Genomic DNA, 19,065 nt, shown 5'->3' with positions numbered 1-19,065 from the left:
AATTTTTATAAAACATTAAGCTTAAGATTAATAGGGGTGCCCAAACTTTTCCATATAACTGTATGTACAAGGTAATTATAAAAATAACAGGGGTTAAATGAGAAATTAACACTTACATGTGTTCAGGTCATTTCAGGCAACCAGGCTAGTGGGCGGAGCGCCAAATATCCCAGTTCATCAGGGCTAGCAGTACGAGCTCAAGTCAGACTCGACTCAGACAGACTCTGAAGGCTGGGTAAAGTGTAGTCACTTAAATAACCACAGCCTCGTGACATCACTAACAGGGCTGGTTTCCTCAGACCCTCCTATCTCTTAAGTCTTACTAAATTTCACACAAGTTTGTCTAATGCCTGTATCTCTGCTACAGAACATGTCAGAATCATAACACACCCAGCATTCATCTTGTATTAACATTGGCGTTCTAATGAGACCAAATTTGGGCTTGATGGGACGCATAGTTCCAGAGAAATCCATACTCTGTCCGTTGGAACTAGAAGCCCGCGCTTACCGTGGCCGCGCTTACCGTGATTAAAGTCAGGAATTTTCAGCAAGAAGCAATAAAAGCTCTTCTACACCCATTGAAAAGAAAAGCTAAACCCTGAAGTAAAGGGGGGTCAACGCCCACCCTATAGGTGTTGGCAATGAGAGACTAAAACTTATATTATACATTATCCTCACACCTCCCCCTTCAGTTGTGCGCTACGGAGGCAGGACCTCATGGTGCTCCTCCATGCGCACCTCAGCAGGTTCATCCTGGTGGGCCAACCCATCAACATTGCCATGCTCTGGCTTCATGGTGCCCCCGCCTATCTGGTGCCCCAGGTAGTGGACCTCACTCTTGCCCATCTGGCACTTTCCCGGCTTGATAGTCCGGCTCGGTGAATTAGCCTGAGCACCTCCTCGAGATGCTGCAGGTGTTCCTTCCAGGAGGAACTAAAGATGGCAATGTCATCCAAGTACGCCACTGCATACTTCTCCAGTCCCTGAAGCAGGAGGTTGACCATCCGCTGGAAAGTGGCTGGGGCATTCTTCATGCCGAAGGGCATGACCATGGACTCATACAGTCCAAAGGGCTTGATAAAGGCAGACTTCTCCTGTGCCTCGGGGCTCAGGGGAATCTGCCAGTATCCTCTACTCAGATTCATTGTCAGGTATTTTGCGCCAGCTAACCTCTCAAGCAGCTCCTCGATGCGCGGCATTGGGTGCATGTCAGAGGCTGTGATGGCGTTGAGCCCCCTGTAGTCCACACAGAACCGGGTGGTCCAATCCTTCTTTGCCACGAGAACTACAGGTGAGGCCCACGCACTCTTTGACCGTGGAATCACCCCCAGCTGTAACATCTCATTGATATCCTGGCGCATAACCTGCTGCACCTGGTCAGAGATTCGATAAGGTGTTCGCCGTAGTGGGGCATGATTCCCGGTGTCCACCTCGTGGAATGCTAACTCAGTCCTTCCAGGTCGGTTGGAGAACACGGCCCGGAAGGGTTCCAGCTTGGTCTGCAACTGCGACCGCTGGGATTCGGTTAGTGAGGCGCTTACCTCCACATCCTCGATAGACCCACCAGCCTTGGCTTGGGCCAGCATGTCCAGGAGGGTGTCTTCCTCCCCGTCTTCGGGCAAGCTGCAGACTGGTAGGATGAAAGGTTCACGTTCGTGATGATCCTTCATCATGTTGACGTGAAAGGCCTTTCGCCTACCCCGAGCGTGGTCAAGCGTGACCACATAGGTGACCGGGTTGAGCTGTTGGTGGACAACATACGGGCCCTCCCAGCAATTTGCATACTCCACTATGGACACTTCAGAGGGTTCGGCTCCTCTTCCCAGGATTCTCTTACCAACCCCAGGGGTCCCCGGACTCGCCTGCCGTACAGGAGCTCGAAGGGGGAGAATCCCATCGAGGCCTGCGGAACCTCTCGGTAAGCGAATAGCAGGTGTGGGAGGTACTGCTCCCAGTCGTGCCCTTGGGTCTCAACCAGCATGCGTAGCATCTGTTTGAGGGTACCATTGAAGCGTTCACACAAGCCATTGGTCTGTGGGTGATACACACTCGATACCAGGTGCTTCACCTGCATTCTCTTACAGAGAGCCTCCATTAGGTGAGACATGAATTGGGTCCCTTGATCAGTAGGCATCTCCCTGGGAAATCCTACACGTGAAAAGATAGCCAACAGGGCATCCGCCACCTTATCTGCCCTAGTTGACGACAGAGCTACTGCCGCTGGGTACCGGGTAGCGTAGTCTACCACAGTAAGGATGTATTGCTTTCCAGAGCTGCTGGGGACGGCCTACGGGCCCACAATGTCCACCGCGATCCTCTGGGAAGGCTCCTCTATCACTGGAAAAGGGATCAGGGGAGCCTTAAGAGCAGGCCCCGCCTTCCCCACTCTTTGACAGGTGATACAGGAGCGGCAGTAGTTTGACACATCTGTTCCCATCTTAGGCCAATAGAAGTGTTGAGACAGCTGGGCCTTAGTTTTGCTGATCCCCAAGTGTCCAGCTAGTGGGATCTCATGGGCAATCCGTAACAACTCACACCGGAATTGCTGCGGGACGACCAGCTGTCTTTCCCTCAACCACTCCTTTTGTGATTCTCTGGGTACTGTCTCCCGGTACAACCTTCCTCGTTCGCAGAACACCCTCTCCTGATCAGTCACAGAGGTGGGCGTCTCGGCAAGTTGTCTCAAATTCTCTAGGCTTGCATCTGTATGCAGAGCAGCCTGAAACTCCTGGCTAGGGGAAGCCAGAAGCGACGTCAGGGTCCCTTCCCCATGGGAACCCTCTGCTATGGGCTCTACCTCCCCATCCACCCCCAACACTCCAGGGGCAGTGCTGCTTATGGGCCAGTTACCTTCCTCTGTGGCACTGGTGAATTTCATGATATCACCTTTCTCACGGTTCCCATGCTTCTCCCCATTTCCTGTAGCACCAACACTTACCCCTGCTAGGGCTTCCTCAGCCATCTCACTCCGCAGAGCGACGTGGCTGAGCACGCCTGTACCTATGGTCACATTAACCTTTTCAGAAAAATGGTTATCAGGTTCAGTTGGCACAGGTACAACATTTTCACCATCAATCCTAGGGAAAAAATGGTTATCAGATGCATCATTACAAGATAAAGCATGGTCAGGTAAGACATGTGATTTCCCATCATCATCATCATCATCATAAGGGTTAATGTTACCCTTATTAGCAGATTGGGGAGGGGTGTCAGGGACCTAGTATGCAACCATCCTCCCCAAATCAGTCCCCAACAAAACATCAGTGGGCAAATTTTCAGACAGCCCCACTTCCTTCACCCCGCTCCCGGCACCCCAAGCAATGTAAACCCGGGTCATTGGTAAGAGACAGATGATGCCCCCAATCCCAGTGACAGTTAGGGTTTTCCCCCTAATGATTTCTTCAGGGGCCACCAGTTTGGGTCGGATGAGGGTTCGTTCATCCCCGGTGTCCTTGAGGCCTGTAGCGACATGGCCTCTCACAGTGACGTGCTGTACGTTGTCACATACCCTCCCAGCCACACCACCCACCAAAAGAACTGCTGCATTAGGCCCTGGGGCCTTGGATGGGGGGTTCTTCTGCTTGTCTGGGCAGTAGGGACTGATATGGCCAGTCCGCTTGCAGAAGAAACACTGGCGAGGTTCGGTGGTAGGTCTGATGCTGTTGGCCACGGGGACATGACCTCTGGTGTGTTGGCTAGCAGGGGTACTGGCATTGTTTGCAGGCTTACCCCCTCTCCAGCTGATGGTGACTGGCTTCCCCACTTCCGATCTACGGTTGGCCTCATAGGCATCGGCAATCTGCACTGCTTTCGTCACGTCTTTGGGTTCTCTGTCCATCTCGAACTGTCGCACCTCAGCTGGGCAAGGATGTAAGAACTGGTCTTTGATCATCAGGTCTCCCAGCTGCTCAAAGGTGGTCACTGACAGTCCTTGGATCCACTGGTTAAAGTGGGTCCTGAGTCCATGCACCACATCGCCGTAGCTGTCATGTGGGCCATGGTGGAGGTTCCGGAACTTTCTACGGTATACCTCGGGTGTAAGTTGGTACTTGGCTATAAGGGCCTGCTTGATTGCCTCATAGTCACCTTCTTGTTCTTGAGGGAGGGCAGCAAATGCCTTCAGAGCTTTGCCTCTCAGCCCTGGTGTCAGGTATCATGCCCATTCATCTGTAGGCAGCTGGTACTGTCTGCAGGCTTTCTTAAAGGCCCGCAGAAAAGTGTCCAAGTCCCCATCCTTTTCCATGACAGGAAAGTGATCGGGTCGGGCTACGGTATCTGAGCGCTTCAGGGCTCACGGCTGGACTGGGACGACACCTGCAATTGCAGTCAGGCTAACTGCAGCTGGTACTCCCGCTCTGCTTGTCGATCGGCTCGGGCCTCCTGCCGGTATTGCTGAATCAGCTGCAGATGTCCATCATGGTCGTTAGTGGGGAGTTCTTCCAAGGCCGCCGGCAGGTGGGGGTCCAATTCGTCCTGGTTGCTAGTAGGGCCAGTATTCAGTGGTTGGACCTCTGCTGCAGCACCATGTTCGCTTGTGCTAGCTTCTGCGGCCACTGGGCTCTGAGAGCGGTCTAGTCCCATTGCACAAGATCTGCGACCAGTTGGGCTTTGTTTTTGCCTGCAAAGTCAATATGCTGTGACCTGCATAAGGCAATAAGAGTGTCCTTGGACTGCTGCTTATAAAAGGTTTATCCCAGCACAACCATGGTTGCCAAATAAAAGATAGGACAGAAAAACGAAGAGATAGGGAAGGGATAATTACCAGTACACACAATTGTCTCAGGACTAATAAAAACAGTTTGTTCTCCAAACTTATTTGCGCAGAGTTCTCGCAAGAACTTTGCAAGTTTTTAGTGAGAGGAATGATCACTCAAACCAAATCACTAATGCTCTAAGATATCCCACCGCTGCCACCAATATGTCACTATTCACACCGTGACCGTCACCCCTACGTCACGGATCGGGGTGACTTTAGGCCATTAGACAGCTATCACATGTGCAGGGGGGCTTATCCTAGTTATCCCTCCACTGCTACAATGTGATGAAAAAACACACACAAGGCTATTGACTTCTTAGTTTTACAACAGGGGCTTATTTTAGCTATCCCACTGCTCTTCAATATACCACGAACTGCAGGGATTTATGTATATCCCGCTTACAGTTCCACTTGAAACTTGCAGCTCTCTGGCGCCCCCCTTACCCTCAGGTCAGATTAGGTACTGCACCTAGAGTAATTAGTCGCCAGAAAGGCTGCCTGCTATGTACTGGCTATTGGGCACGCTGCAGCGAGGCAATATAACTACTCCCACTCAGGCAGGAACAATAATTATCAACAATGTCGTCGCTACAACGACTCCCAAAGGCACCGTTCAAGGTATGCTGCCACCAGCTTCGATTAAACGGGTCCGACGCTAACCCAAAACAGTAACTTAATTCCCTTCAGAAGACTTAGGGTATGTTTTAGAACAGGAGAATGAATCTAGTATTTTAAATTTTTTACTCCATTAAAGATTAAGGCAGTGTTTATAAAAAGGTATAAAAGATGTTACAATATGGGACAATTGAAAATATGTACAAGGTAGTTATAAAAATAACAGGTTAAATGAGAAATTAACACTTACATGTGTTCAGGTCATTTCAGGCAACCAGGCTAGTGGACGGAGCTCCAAATATCCCAGTTCATCAGGGCTAGCAGTACGAGCTCCTCAAGTCAGACTCAGACAGACTCTGAAGGCTGGGAAAAGTGGAGTCACTTAAATAACCACAGCCTCGTGACATCACTAACAGGGCTGGTTTCCTCAGACCCTCCTATCTCTTCAGTCTTACTAAATTTCACACAAGTTTGTCTAATGCCTGTATTTCCGCTACAGAATATGTCAGAATCATAACATACTTCCATTCTTTAGAGAACCCTCTCTCTATACCTCAGGTTGAAAAATTTTCACCATCTTCCTTCCATTTCCTGCAGCTGTTTATTAATCTGCAGTCTGTCAAGTCTTAGCTGCTCTACGTCTCTTAGGTGTGCCACACGATATTCCAGGAGTATTTGAAAATTTCTAAGGCTTTTCATTAATCCAACAATGACGAATGGAACCATCCCATCTTCACCAGCTACCTGGGCTTCTGTCATGAATCCCAATGGCTAGGGATAGCACTGGACAGGCAAAGTAATAATAAATAACGGACGAGCTCTAGGGTGATGGAACCTGGGCTGACCGCTGCCCTACTCCTGACAAACACAACTAGAGATAGCCAGGGAGCGTGCCTACGTTGGTTCTAGACGCCACGCACCAGCCTAAGAGCTAACTAGTACTGCAGAGGAAATAAAGACCTCACTTGCCTCCAGAGGAATGAACCCCAAAAGGTATAGTTGCCCCCCACATGTATTGACGGTGAAATGAGAGGAAGGCACACACATAGAGATGAATATAGGTTTAGCAAAATGAGGCCCGCTGTAACTAGAAAGCAGAATGATACAAAAGGGGTCTGAGCGGTCAGCAAAAAACCCTAATCAAAAACCATCCTGAGATTACAAGAACCCATGTGCCAACTCATGGCACATGGGGAGAACCTCAGCCCACTAGAGCTACCAGCTAGCATAGAGTCATATTTAGCAAGCTGGACAAAAAACCAAACAACTGAGAATCAGCACTTAGCTTATCCTGAAAGATCTGGGAGCAGGTAGTCAGGAACCAAACTGAGCACATCTGAATACATTGATAGCCGGCGAGGGAATGACAGAAAGGCCAGGTTAAATAGGAAACACCCAGCCTCTGATGGACAGGTGGAAACCAGAGACCGCAACCCACCAAAGTCACCCAGAACCAGCCGTAACCACCAGAGGGAGCCCACAAACAGAATCCACAACAGTACCCCCCCCTTGAGGAGGGGTCACCGAACCCTCACGAGAACCCCCAGGGCGATCAGGATGAGCTCTATGGAAGGCGCGGACCAAATCAGTCGCATGAACATCGGAGGCGACCACCCAGGAATTATCCTCCTGACTATAACCCTTCCACTTAACCAAATACTGGAGTTTACGTCTGGAAACACGAGAATCCAAGATCTTCTCAACAACATACTCCAATTCTCCCTCCACCAGCACCGGAGCAGGAGGCTCAACCGAAGGAACAACGGGCACCTCATACCTCCGCAATAACGACCGATGGAACACATTATGAATAGCAAACGATGCTGGGAGATCCAAACGAAAAGATACAGGGTTAAGAATCTCCGAGATCCCATAAGGACCGATGAACCGAGGCTTGAACTTAGGAGAAGAGACCTTCATAGGGACAAAACGAGAAGATAACCACACCAAGTCCCCAACAAGAAGTCGGGGACCCACGCGGCGACGGCGATTAGCAAACTGCTGAGTCTTCTCCTGAGATAACTTCAAATTGTCCACCACCTGATTCCAAATCTGATGTAGCCTGTCCACCACCACGTCCACTCCAGGACAATCCGAAGACTCCACCTGACCAGAGGAAAAACGAGGATGAAACCCCGAATTACAAAAAAAAGGAGAGACCAAAGTAGCAGAACTAGCCCGATTATTAAGGGCAAATTCGGCCAGTGGCAAAAAGGCAACCCAGTCATCTTGATCAGCAGAAACAAAACACCTCAAATAAGTTTCCAAGGTCTGATTAGTTCGCTCCGTCTGGCCATTCGTCTGAGGATGGAATGCAGACGAGAAAGACAAATCAATGCCCATCTTAGCACAAAACGTCCGCCAAAATCTAGACACAAACTGGGATCCCCTGTCAGAAACGATATTCTCCGGAATCCCATGCAAACGAACCACGTTCTGAAAAAATAAAGGGACCAACTCAGAGGAGGAAGGCAACTTAGGCAAGGGCACCAAATGAACCATCTTAGAAAAGCGGTCACACACAACCCAGATAACGGACATTTTCTGTGAAACAGGGAGATCAGAAATAAAATCCATGGAAATGTGCGTCCAAGGCCTCTTCGGGATGGGCAAGGATAACAACAACCCACTGGCCCGAGAACAGCAAGGCTTAGCCCGAGCACACACTTCACAAGACTGCACAAAGGTGTGCACATCCCTTGACAAGGAAGGCCACCAAAAAGACCTGGCCACCAAGTCTCTAGTACCAAATATTCCAGGATGACCAGCCAACACAGAAGAATGAACCTCGGAGATGACTCTACTGGTCCAATCATCCGGAACAAACAGTCTTTCTGGTGGACAACGATCAGGTTTATCCGCCTGAAACTCCTGCAATGCACGTCGCAAGTCTGGGGATACGGCGGACAATATTACCCCATCCCTAAGGATACCAGTAGGCCCAGAGTCTCCAGGAGAGTCAGGCACAAAACTCCTGGAAAGAGCATCTGCCTTCACATTCTTTGAACCTGGTAAATACGAGACCACAAAGTCAAAACGGGAGAAAAACAATGACCAGCGGGCCTGTCTAGGATTCAGACGCCTGGCAGACTCAAGGTAAATGAGATTCTTGTGATCAGTCAAGACCACCACACGATGTCTAGCACCCTCAAGCCAATGACGCCACTCCTCAAATGCCCACTTCATGGCCAAAAGCTCCCGATTACCCACATCATAATTGCGCTCGGCGGGCGAGAATTTTCTAGAGAAGAATGCACATGGCTTCATCACCGAGCCATTGGAACTTCTCTGCGACAAAACCGCCCCCGCTCCAATCTCGGAAGCATCAACCTCAACCTGAAAAGGAAGTGAAACATCTGGTTGACACAACACAGGAGCAGAAGAAAACCGGCGCTTAAGTTCCTGAAAGGCCTCCACAGCCGCAGGAGACCAATTAGCAACATCAGCACCCTTTTCAGTCAAATCAGTCAAAGGTTTAACAACACTGGAAAAATTAGCAATGAACCGACGATAAAAATTAGCAAACCCCAAGAACTTCTGAAGACTCTTAACAGATGTAGGTTGTGTCCAGTCACAAATCGCCTGAACCTTGACGGGATCCATCTCAATAGTAGAAGGAGAAAAAATGTACCCCAAAAAAGAAATCTTCTGGACTCCAAAGAGACATTTTGAGCCCTTCACAAACAGAGAATTGGCCCGCAGAACCTGAAACACCTTCCTGACCTGTAGAACATGAGACTCCCAGTCATCAGAAAACACCAAAATATCATCCAAATACACAATCATAAACTTATCCAGATATTCACGGAAAATATTGTGCATAAAGGACTGAAAGACTGACGGAGCATTGGAGAGTCCAAAAGGCATTCCAAATACTCAAAATGGCCCTCAGGCGTATTAAATGCGGTTTTCCACTCATCACCCTGTTTTATCCGCACAAGATTATACGCACCTCGAAGATCTATCTTAGTTAACCACCTAGCCCCCTTAATGCGAGCAAACAAATCAGTCAATAATGGCAATGGATACTGATATTTGACTGTAATCTTATTCAGAAGGCGATAATCTATACAAGGCCTCAGGGAACCATCTTTTTTTGCCACGAAAAAAAAACCTGCTCCCAGAGGGGACGAAGATGGACGAATATGTCCCTTTTCCAAGGACTCCTTAATATAATTCCGCATAGCAGTATTCTCTGGCACTGACAGATTAAATAAACGACCCTTAGGGAACTTACTGCCAGGAATTAATTCTATAGCACAGTCACAATCCCTATGAGGAGGGAGCGAATTGAGCTTAGGCTCCTCAAAAACATCCCGATAGTCAGACAAAAACGCAGGGATCTCAGAAGGAGTAGATGAAGCGATTGAAATCAGAGGTGCATTATCATGAACCCCCTGACATCCCCAGCTTAACACAGACATTGTTTTCCAATCCAGGACAGGATTATGAGTTTGTAACCATGGCAGACCAAGCACTAGTACATCATGTAAATTATACAGTACAAGGAAGCGAATCACCTCCTGATGAACGGGAGTCATGCGCATGGTCACTTGTGTCCAATACTGCGGTTTATTCATAGCCAATGGTGTAGAGTCAATTCCCTTCAGAGGAATAGGAACTTCCAGAGGCTCCAGACTAAAACCGCAGCGTTTGGCAAATGACCAATCCATAAGACTCAGGGCAGCGCCCGAATCCACATAGGCATCGACGGAAATGGAAGACAGTGAACAAATCAGAGTCACAGACAAAATGAACTTAGGCTGCAGAGTACCAATGGCAAAAGATTTATCAACCTTTTTTGTGCGTTTAGAGCATGCTGATATAACATGAGCTGAATCACCACAATAAAAACACAATCCATTTTTCCGCCTATAATTTTGCCGTTCACTTCTGGACTGAATTCTATCACATTGCATAGTCTCAGGTGCCTGTTCAGAAGACACCGCCAACTGGTGCACAGGTTTGCGCTCCCGTAAACGCCGATCAATCTGAATGGCCATAGCCATAGACTCATTCAGACCTGTAGGCGCAGGGAACCCCACCATAATATCCTTAATGGCCTCAGAAAGACCATTTCTGAAGTTAGCAGCCAGGGCGCACTCATTCCACTGAGTAAGCACCGACCATTTCCGAAATTTTTGACAATATATTTCCGCTTCATCATGCCCCTGAGAGAGGGCTAATAAAGCCTTTTCAGCCTGAATCTCCAGGTTAGGTTCCTCATAAAGCAATCCCAGTGCCAGAAAAAACGCATCCACACTGAGCAATGCAGGATCCCCTGGTGCCAATGCAAATGCCCAATTCTGAGGGTCGGCCCGCAGGAAAGATATTACAATCTTGACCTGTTGAACAGGGTCTCCAGAGGAGCGAGATTTTAAAGAAAGAAACAATTTACAATTGTTCCTGAAATTCAGGAAGGTAGATCTATCTCCAGAAAAGAACTCTGGAATAGGAATTCTAGGTTCAGACATGGGAGTGTGAACAACAAAATCCTGTATGTTTTGAACCTTTGCAGCGAGATTACTCAGGCTGGAAGCCAAACTCTGGACATCCATGTTAAACAGCTAAGATCAGAGCCATTCAAGGGTTAAGAGGAGGTAAGAAGCAGCTAGACAGCAATTAAGGGCTAGGCAGCAAAACCTCTGAAGGAAAAAAAAAAAAAAAATTTCCCCAGAACACTTCTTTTTCTCCTGCTTCAGCCCAAACAATTAACACTTTGTGGGCCGGCTATACTGTCATGAATCCCAATGGCTAGGGATAGCACTGGACAGGCAAAGTAATAATAAATAACGGACGAGCTCTAGGGTGATGGAACCTGGGCTGACCGCTGCCCTACTCCTGACAAACACAACTAGAGATAGCCAGGGAGCGTGCCTACGTTGGTTCTAGACGCCACGCACCAGCCTAAGAGCTAACTAGTACTGCAGAGGAAATAATGACCTCACTTGCCTCCAGAGGAATGAACCCCAAAAGGTATAGTTGCCCCCCACATGTATTGACGGTGAAATGAGAGGAAGGCACGCACATAGAGATGAATATAGGTTTAGCAAAATGAGGCCCGCTGTAACTAGAAAGCAGAATGATACAAAAGGGGTCTGAGCGGTCAGCAAAAAACCCTAATCAAAAACCATCCTGAGATTACAAGAACCCATGTGCCAACTCATGGCACATGGGGAGAACCTCAGCCCACTAGAGCTACCAGCTAGCATAGAGTCATATTTAGCAAGCTGGACAAAAAACCAAACAACTGAGAATCAGCACTTAGCTTATCCTGAAAGATCTGGGAGCAGGTAGTCAGGAACCAAACTGAGCACATCTGAATACATTGATAGCCGGCGAGGGAATGACAGAAAGGCCAGGTTAAATAGGAAACACCCAGCCTCTGATGGACAGGTGGAAACCAGAGACCGCAACCCACCAAAGTCACCCAGTACCAGCCGTAACCACCAGAGGGAGCCCACAAACAGAATCCACAACAGGCTTCATCATCAGCCGGAATCCTCACTCTTGCCACACTGGATTTATTCATGATTTCCTGCATCACTTTTCCAAGTCTCACAATAATGTTCCTCACCATATTCCTGGGCAGTTGTTATGGTTCTCAATGGCAAGAGAACATAGCCCAGCAAACATAAGAACTAGCTCTTGGAATGATAGAAACTAAACTGACCATGAACTAAACCTGCCGCACAACTAACAGTGGCCGGGTAGCGTTGCCTACGTTTTATCCCTAGACGCCCAGCGCCAGCCGGAGGACTAACTAATCCTGGCAGAGGAAAATATAGTCCTGGCTCACCTCTAGAGAAATTTCCCCGAAAGGCAGACAGAGGCCCCCCACATATATTGGCGGTGATTTAAGATGAAAATGACAAACGTAGTATGAAAATAGGTTTAGCAAAATTGAGGTCCGCTTACTAGATAGCAGGAAGACAGAAAGGACACTTTCATGGTCAGCTGAAAACCCTATCAAAACACCATCCTGAAATTACTTTAAGACTCTAATATTAACTCATAACATCAGAGTGGCAATTTCAGATCACAAGAGCTTTCCAGACACAGAAACGAAGCTACAGCTGTGAACTGGAACAAAATACAAAAACAAACAAGGACTAAAGTCCAACTTAGCTGGAAGTTGTCTGGTAGCAGGAACATGCACAGAAAGGCTTCTGATTACAATGTTGACCGGCATGAAACTGACAGAGGAGCAAGGTTATATAGCGACTCCCACATCCTGATGGGAGCAGGTGAACAGAGGGGATGATGCACACAAGTTCAATTCCACCAGTAGCCACCGGGGGAGCCCAGAATCCAATTTCACAACAGTACCCCCCCCTCAAGGAGGGGGCACCGAACCCTCACCAGAACCACCAGGGCGATCAGGACGAGCCCTATGAAAGGCACGGACAAGATCGGAGGCATGAACATCAGAGGCAGTGACCCAAGAATTATCCTCCTGACCGTATCCCTTCCATTTGACCAGATACTGGAGTTTCCGTCTGGAAACACGAGAGTCTAAGATCTTTTCCACAACGTACTCCAACTCACCCTCAACCAACACCGGAGCAGGAGGCTCAACGGAAGGCACAACCGGTACCTCATACCTGCGCAACAATGACCGATGAAAAACATTATGAATAGAAAAGGATGCAGGGAGGTCCAAACGGAAGGACACAGGGTTAAGAATCTCCAATATCTTGTACGGGCCGATGAACCGAGGCTTAAACTTAGGAGAAGAAACCCTCATAGGAACAAAACGAGAAGACAACCACACCAAGTCCCCAACACAAAGCCGAGGACCAACACGACGACGGCGGTTGGCAAAAAGCTGAGTCTTCTCCTGGGACAACTTCAAATTGTCCACCACCTGCCCCCAAATCTGATGCAACCTCTCCACCACAGCATCCACTCCAGGACAATCCGAAGATTCCACTTGACCGGAGGAAAATCGAGGATGAAACCCCGAATTACAGAAAAACGGGGACACCAAGGTGGCAGAGCTGGCCCGATTATTGAGGGCGAACTCCGCCAAAGGCAAAAAAGCAACCCAATCATCCTGATCCGCAGACACAAAACACCTCAAATATGTCTCCAAGGTCTGATTAGTCCGCTCGGTCTGGCCATTAGTCTGAGGATGGAAAGCAGACGAAAAAGACAAATCTATGCCCATCCTAGCACAGAATGCCCGCCAAAATCTAGACACGAATTGGGTCCCTCTGTCAGAAACGATATTCTCCGGAATACCATGCAAACGAACAACATTTTGAAAAAACAGAGGAACCAACTCGGAAGAAGAAGGCAACTTAGGCAAGGGAACCAAATGGACCATCTTAGAGAAACGGTCACACACCACCCAGATGACAGACATCTTCTGAGAAACAGGCAGATCCGAAATAAAATCCATCGAGATGTGCGTCCAAGGCCTCTTCGGGATAGGCAAGGGTAACAACAATCCACTAGCCCGAGAACAACAAGGCTTGGCCCGAGCACAAACGTCACAAGACTGCACAAAGCCTCGCACATCTCGTGACAGGGAAGGCCACCAGAAGGACCTTGCCACCAAATCCCTGGTACCAAAGATTCCAGGATGACCTGCCAACGCAGAAGAATGAACCTCAGAGATGACTCTACTGGTCCAATCATCAGGAACAAACAGTCTACCAGGTGGGCAACGATCAGGTCTATCCGCCTGAAACTCCTGCAAGGCCCGCCGCAGGTCTGGAGAAACGGCAGACAATATCACTCCATCCTTAAGGATACCTGTGGGCTCAGAATTACCAGGGGAGTCAGGCTCAAAACTTCTAGAAAGGGCATCCGCCTTAACATTCTTAGAACCCGGTAGGTACGACACCACAAAATTAAACCGAGAGAAAAACAACGACCAGCGCGCCTGTCTAGGATTCAGGCGCCTGGCAGACTCAAGGTAAATTAAATTTTTGTGGTCAGTCAATACCACCACCTGATGTCTGGCCCCCTCAAGCCAGTGACGCCACTCCTCAAAAGCCCACTTCATGGCCAAAAGCTCCCGATTCCCAATATCATAATTTCGCTCGGCGGGCGAAAATTTACGGGAAAAAAAAGCACAAGGTCTCATCACGGAGCAGTCGGAACTTCTCTGTGACAACACTGCCCCAGCTCCGATTTCAGAAGCGTCAACCTCAACCTGAAAAGGAAGAGCAACATCAGGCTGACGCAACACTGGGGCGGAAGAAAAGCGGCGCTTAAGCTCCCGAAAGGCCTCCACAGCATCAGGGGACCAATCAGCAACATCAGCACCCTTCTTAGTCAAATCAGTCAATGGTTTAACAACATCAGAAAAACCAGCAATAAATCGACGATAAAAGTTAGCAAAGCCCAAAAATTTCTGAAGACTCTTAAGAGAAGAGGGTTGCGTCCAATCACAAATAGCCTGAACCTTGACAGGATCCATCTCGATGGAAGAGGGGGAAAAAATGTATCCCAAGAAGGAAATCTTTTGAACCCCAAAAACGCACTTAGAACCCTTCACACACAAGGAATTAGACCGCAAAACCTGAAAAACCCTCCTGACCTGCTGGACATGAGAGTCCCAGTCATCCGAAAAAATCAGAATATCATCCAGATACACAATCATAAATTTATCCAAATAATCGCGGAAAATGTCATGCATAAAGGACTGGAAGACTGAAGGGGCATTTGAAAGACCAAAAGGCATCACCAAATACTCAAAATGGCCCTCGGGCGTATTAAATGCGGTTTTCCACTCATCCCCCTGCTTGATTCGCACCAAATTATACGCCCCACGGAGATCAATCTTAGAGAACCACTTGGCCCCCTTTATACGAGCAAACAAATCAGTAAGCAGTGGTAACGGATATTGATATTTAACCGTGATTTTATTCAAAAGTCGATAATCAATACACGGCCTCAAAGAGCCATCTTTCTTAGACACAAAGAAAAAACCGGCTCCTAAGGGAGATGACGAAGGACGAATATGTCCCTTTTCCAAGGACTCCTTTATATATTCTCGCATAGCAGCGTGTTCAGGCACAGACAGATTAAATAAACGACCCTTAGGGTATTTACTACCCGGGATCAAGTCTATGGCACAATCGCACTCCCGGTGCGGAGGTAGTGAACCAAGCTTGGGTTCTTCAAAAACGTCACGAAAGTCAGACAAGAATTCAGGAATCTCAGAGGGAATAGATGATGAAATGGAAACCAAAGGTACGTCCCCATGAGTCCCTTTACATCCCCAGCTTAACACAGACATAGCTTTCCAGTCGAGGACTGGGTTATGAGATTGCAGCCATGGCAATCCTAGCACCAAAACATCATGTAGATTATACAGCACCAGAAAGCGAATAATCTCCTGGTGATCCGGATTAACACGCATAGTCACTTGTGTCCAGTATTGTGGTTTATTACTAGCCAATGGGGTGGAGTCAATCCCTTTCAGAGGTATCGGAGCCTCCAATGGCTCCAAATCATACCCACAGCGTTTGGCAAAGGACCAATCCATAAGACTCAAAGCGGCGCCAGAGTCGACATAGGCGTCCGCGGTAATAGATGATAAAGAACAAATCAGGGACACAGATAGAATAAACTTAGACTGTAAAGTGCTAATTGAAACAGACTTGTCAGGCTTCTTAGTACGCTTAGAGCATGCTGATATAACATGAGTTGAATCACCACAATAGAAGCACAACCCATTTTTTCGTCTAAAATTCTGCCGCTCGCTTCTGGACAGAATTCTATCACATTGCATATTTTCTGGCATTTTCTCAGTAGACACCGCCAAATGGTGCACAGGTTTGCGCTCCCGCAGACGCCTATCGATCTGAATAGCCATCGTCATGGACTCATTCAGACCCGCAGGCACAGGGAACCCCACCATAACATCCTTAATGGCATCAGAGAGACTTTCTCTGAAAATCGCCGCCAGGGCGCACTCATTCCACTGAGTAAGCACAGACCATTTGCGGAATTTTTGGCAGTATATTTCAGCTTCATCTTGCCCCTGAGATAGGGACATCAAGGCCTTTTCCGCCTGAAGCTCTAAATGAGGTTCCTCATAAAGCAACCCCAAGGCCAGAAAAAACGCATCCACATTGAGCAACGCAGGATCCCCTGGTGCCAATGCAAAAGCCCAGTCTTGAGGGTCGCCCCGGAGCAAGGAAATTACAATCCTGACCTGCTGTGCAGGGTCTCCGGCAGAGCGAGCCTTCAGGGACAAAAACAATTTGCAATTATTTTTAAAATTTTGAAAGTGAGATCTATTCCCCGAGAAGAATTCAGGCAAAGGAATTCTAGGCTCAGACATAGGTGCATGAACAACAAAATCTTGCAAATTTTGTACCTTTGTGGCGAGATTATTCAAACCTGCAGCCACACTCTGAAGATCCATTTCAAACAGGTGAACACAGAGCCATTCAAGGATTAGAAGGAGAGAAAGAGAGGAAGGCTGCAGTATAGGCAGACTAGCAAGTGATTCAATTATGAGCACACTCAGAACTAGAGGAAAAAAAAAAAAAAAAAATTGTAGCAGACTTCTTTTTTCTCTCCTTTCTCAGCCAGTAATTTAACCCTTTTTTGGCCGGTCAAACTGTTATGGTTCTCAATGGCAAGAGAACATAGCCCAGCAAACATAAGAACTAGCTCTTGGAATGATGGAAACTAAACTGACCATGAACTAAACCTGCCGCACAACTAACAGTGGCCGGGTAGCGTTGCCTACGTTTTATCCCTAGACGCCCAGCGCCAGCCGGAGGACTAACTAATCCTGGCAGAGGAAAATATAGTCCTGGCTCACCTCTAGAGAAATTTCCCCGAAAGGCAGACAGAGGCCCCCCACATATATTGGCGGTGATTTAAGATGAAAATGACAAACGTAGTATGAAAATAGGTTTAGCAAAATTGAGGTCCGCTTACTAGATAGCAGGAAGACAGAAAGGACACTTTCATGGTCAGCTGAAAACCCTATCAAAACACCATCCTGAAATTACTTTAAGACTCTAATATTAACTCATAACATCAGAGTGGCAATTTCAGATCACAAGAGCTTTCCAGACACAGAAACGAAGCTACAGCTGTGAACTGGAACAAAATACAAAAACAAACAAGGACTAAAGTCCAACTTAGCTGGAAGTTGTCTGGTAGCAGGAACATGCACAGAAAGGCTTCTGATTACAATGTTGACCGGCATGAAACTGACAGAGGAGCAAGGTTATATAGCGACTCCCACATCCTGATGGGAGCAGGTGAACAGAGGGGATGATGCACACAAGTTCAATTCCACCAGTAGCCACCGGGGGAGCCCAGAATCCAATTTCACAACAGGCAGTTGAACGATGTCTTCCACAAACTCCAACCGACTTTGAGCTTTCCTTGTATGCTCCAGACGAGGAGCGACTTTCTCATTCTTCAACAGGATCATCCATTTTGTGCGAAGACAGTGTAGGTGCATAAAATGAAGAAAAAAGGAAAAAAATGGCACTGAGTAGCGTGCTTTACTCACTGGTGTAGTGAAGTGGTCTCTGAATCATAGGCCTCAATGCAGGAACGTAGTTCACGGTATTGAAGGTGCATGACGTGAAGTGCACATAAGAAAGTCCATTAGAAGAAAGAAAAAATGCAGCAACACTTCAAAATCCAGTGACGAAAAAAACTTAGTCCTTTATTTCAAAACGATCTGTTTTTTTCTGCTGGATCCGTTTTTTCTCATAGATTTGTATTAGCGCCAGATTGTGCCTGATAGCCACACGTTTCATCCGTTTTTTGCCAGATCCATCAAAAAAGCTGTTTCCGCCGGACGGAAAACACATACGGAGCAATGGTTTTTCTGTCCGGCGAAAAAAACACACAGCAACAGATCCGGTAAAAAACTTATGAAACTAAGATGTGAAATGATAAATCCGGCCTCTGAATCCGTTTTTTCATACATGTTTCCATTCAAATCATGCACATTTTCTGTTTATTTTTTTCCAAAAACTGCATCAAAAACCGCACCAAAAACTGCATAAAAAACGCACCAAAAACTTCATCAAAACCTGCATCAAAATCTGCACCAAAAACTGCATCAAAACTGCACCAGAAACTGTATCAAAAATCGCATCAAAAACCGTACCAAAAACTGAATCAATACCTGCATCAAAAACTGCACCAAAACCGGCATCAAAACTGCACCAAAAACTGCATCAAAACTGCACCAAAAACTGCATCAAAAACTGCACCAAAAACCGCATCAAAAACCGCACCAAAACTGCATCAAAACCTGCATCAAAACATGCACCAAAAACTGCATCAAAATCCGCACCAAAAACTGCATCAAAACCTGCACCAAAACTGCATCAAAAGCTGCATCAAAACCTGCACCAAAACCTGCATCAAAATCTGCACCAAAAACTGCATCAAAACCTGCATTAAAAACTGCACCAAAAACTGCATCAAAACTGCCCCAAAAACTGCATCAAAACTGCATCAAAAACGGCATCAAAACCTGCATCAAAAACTGCACCAAAACCGACATCAAAACTGCACCAAAAATTGCATCTAAACTGCACCAAAAACTGCATCAAAAACCGCATCAAAACTGCACCAAAAACTGCATCAAAACTGCAACAAAACGGCATCAAAAACCCCACCATAACTGCACCAAAAACTGCATCAAAATTGCACCAGTTTTTGATGAAGGTTTTGATGCAGTTTTTTGAGCA

General features: G+C 47.3%; 1 pseudogene; it reads right to left on the bottom strand.

Moving 5' to 3' along the window:
• LOC143803817 (uncharacterized) overlaps nucleotides 1-19,065 on the bottom strand; it is a 36,576-nt pseudogene that overhangs the window by 11,566 nt on the left and 5,945 nt on the right.

This window comes from Ranitomeya variabilis, chromosome 2 (genome assembly GCF_051348905.1).
Source record: "Ranitomeya variabilis isolate aRanVar5 chromosome 2, aRanVar5.hap1, whole genome shotgun sequence".
NCBI lineage: Eukaryota > Metazoa > Chordata > Amphibia > Anura > Dendrobatidae > Ranitomeya > Ranitomeya variabilis.
The sequence above is the reverse complement of the archived record's forward strand: the minus strand, read 5'-3'. Positions and strand labels throughout refer to the sequence as shown.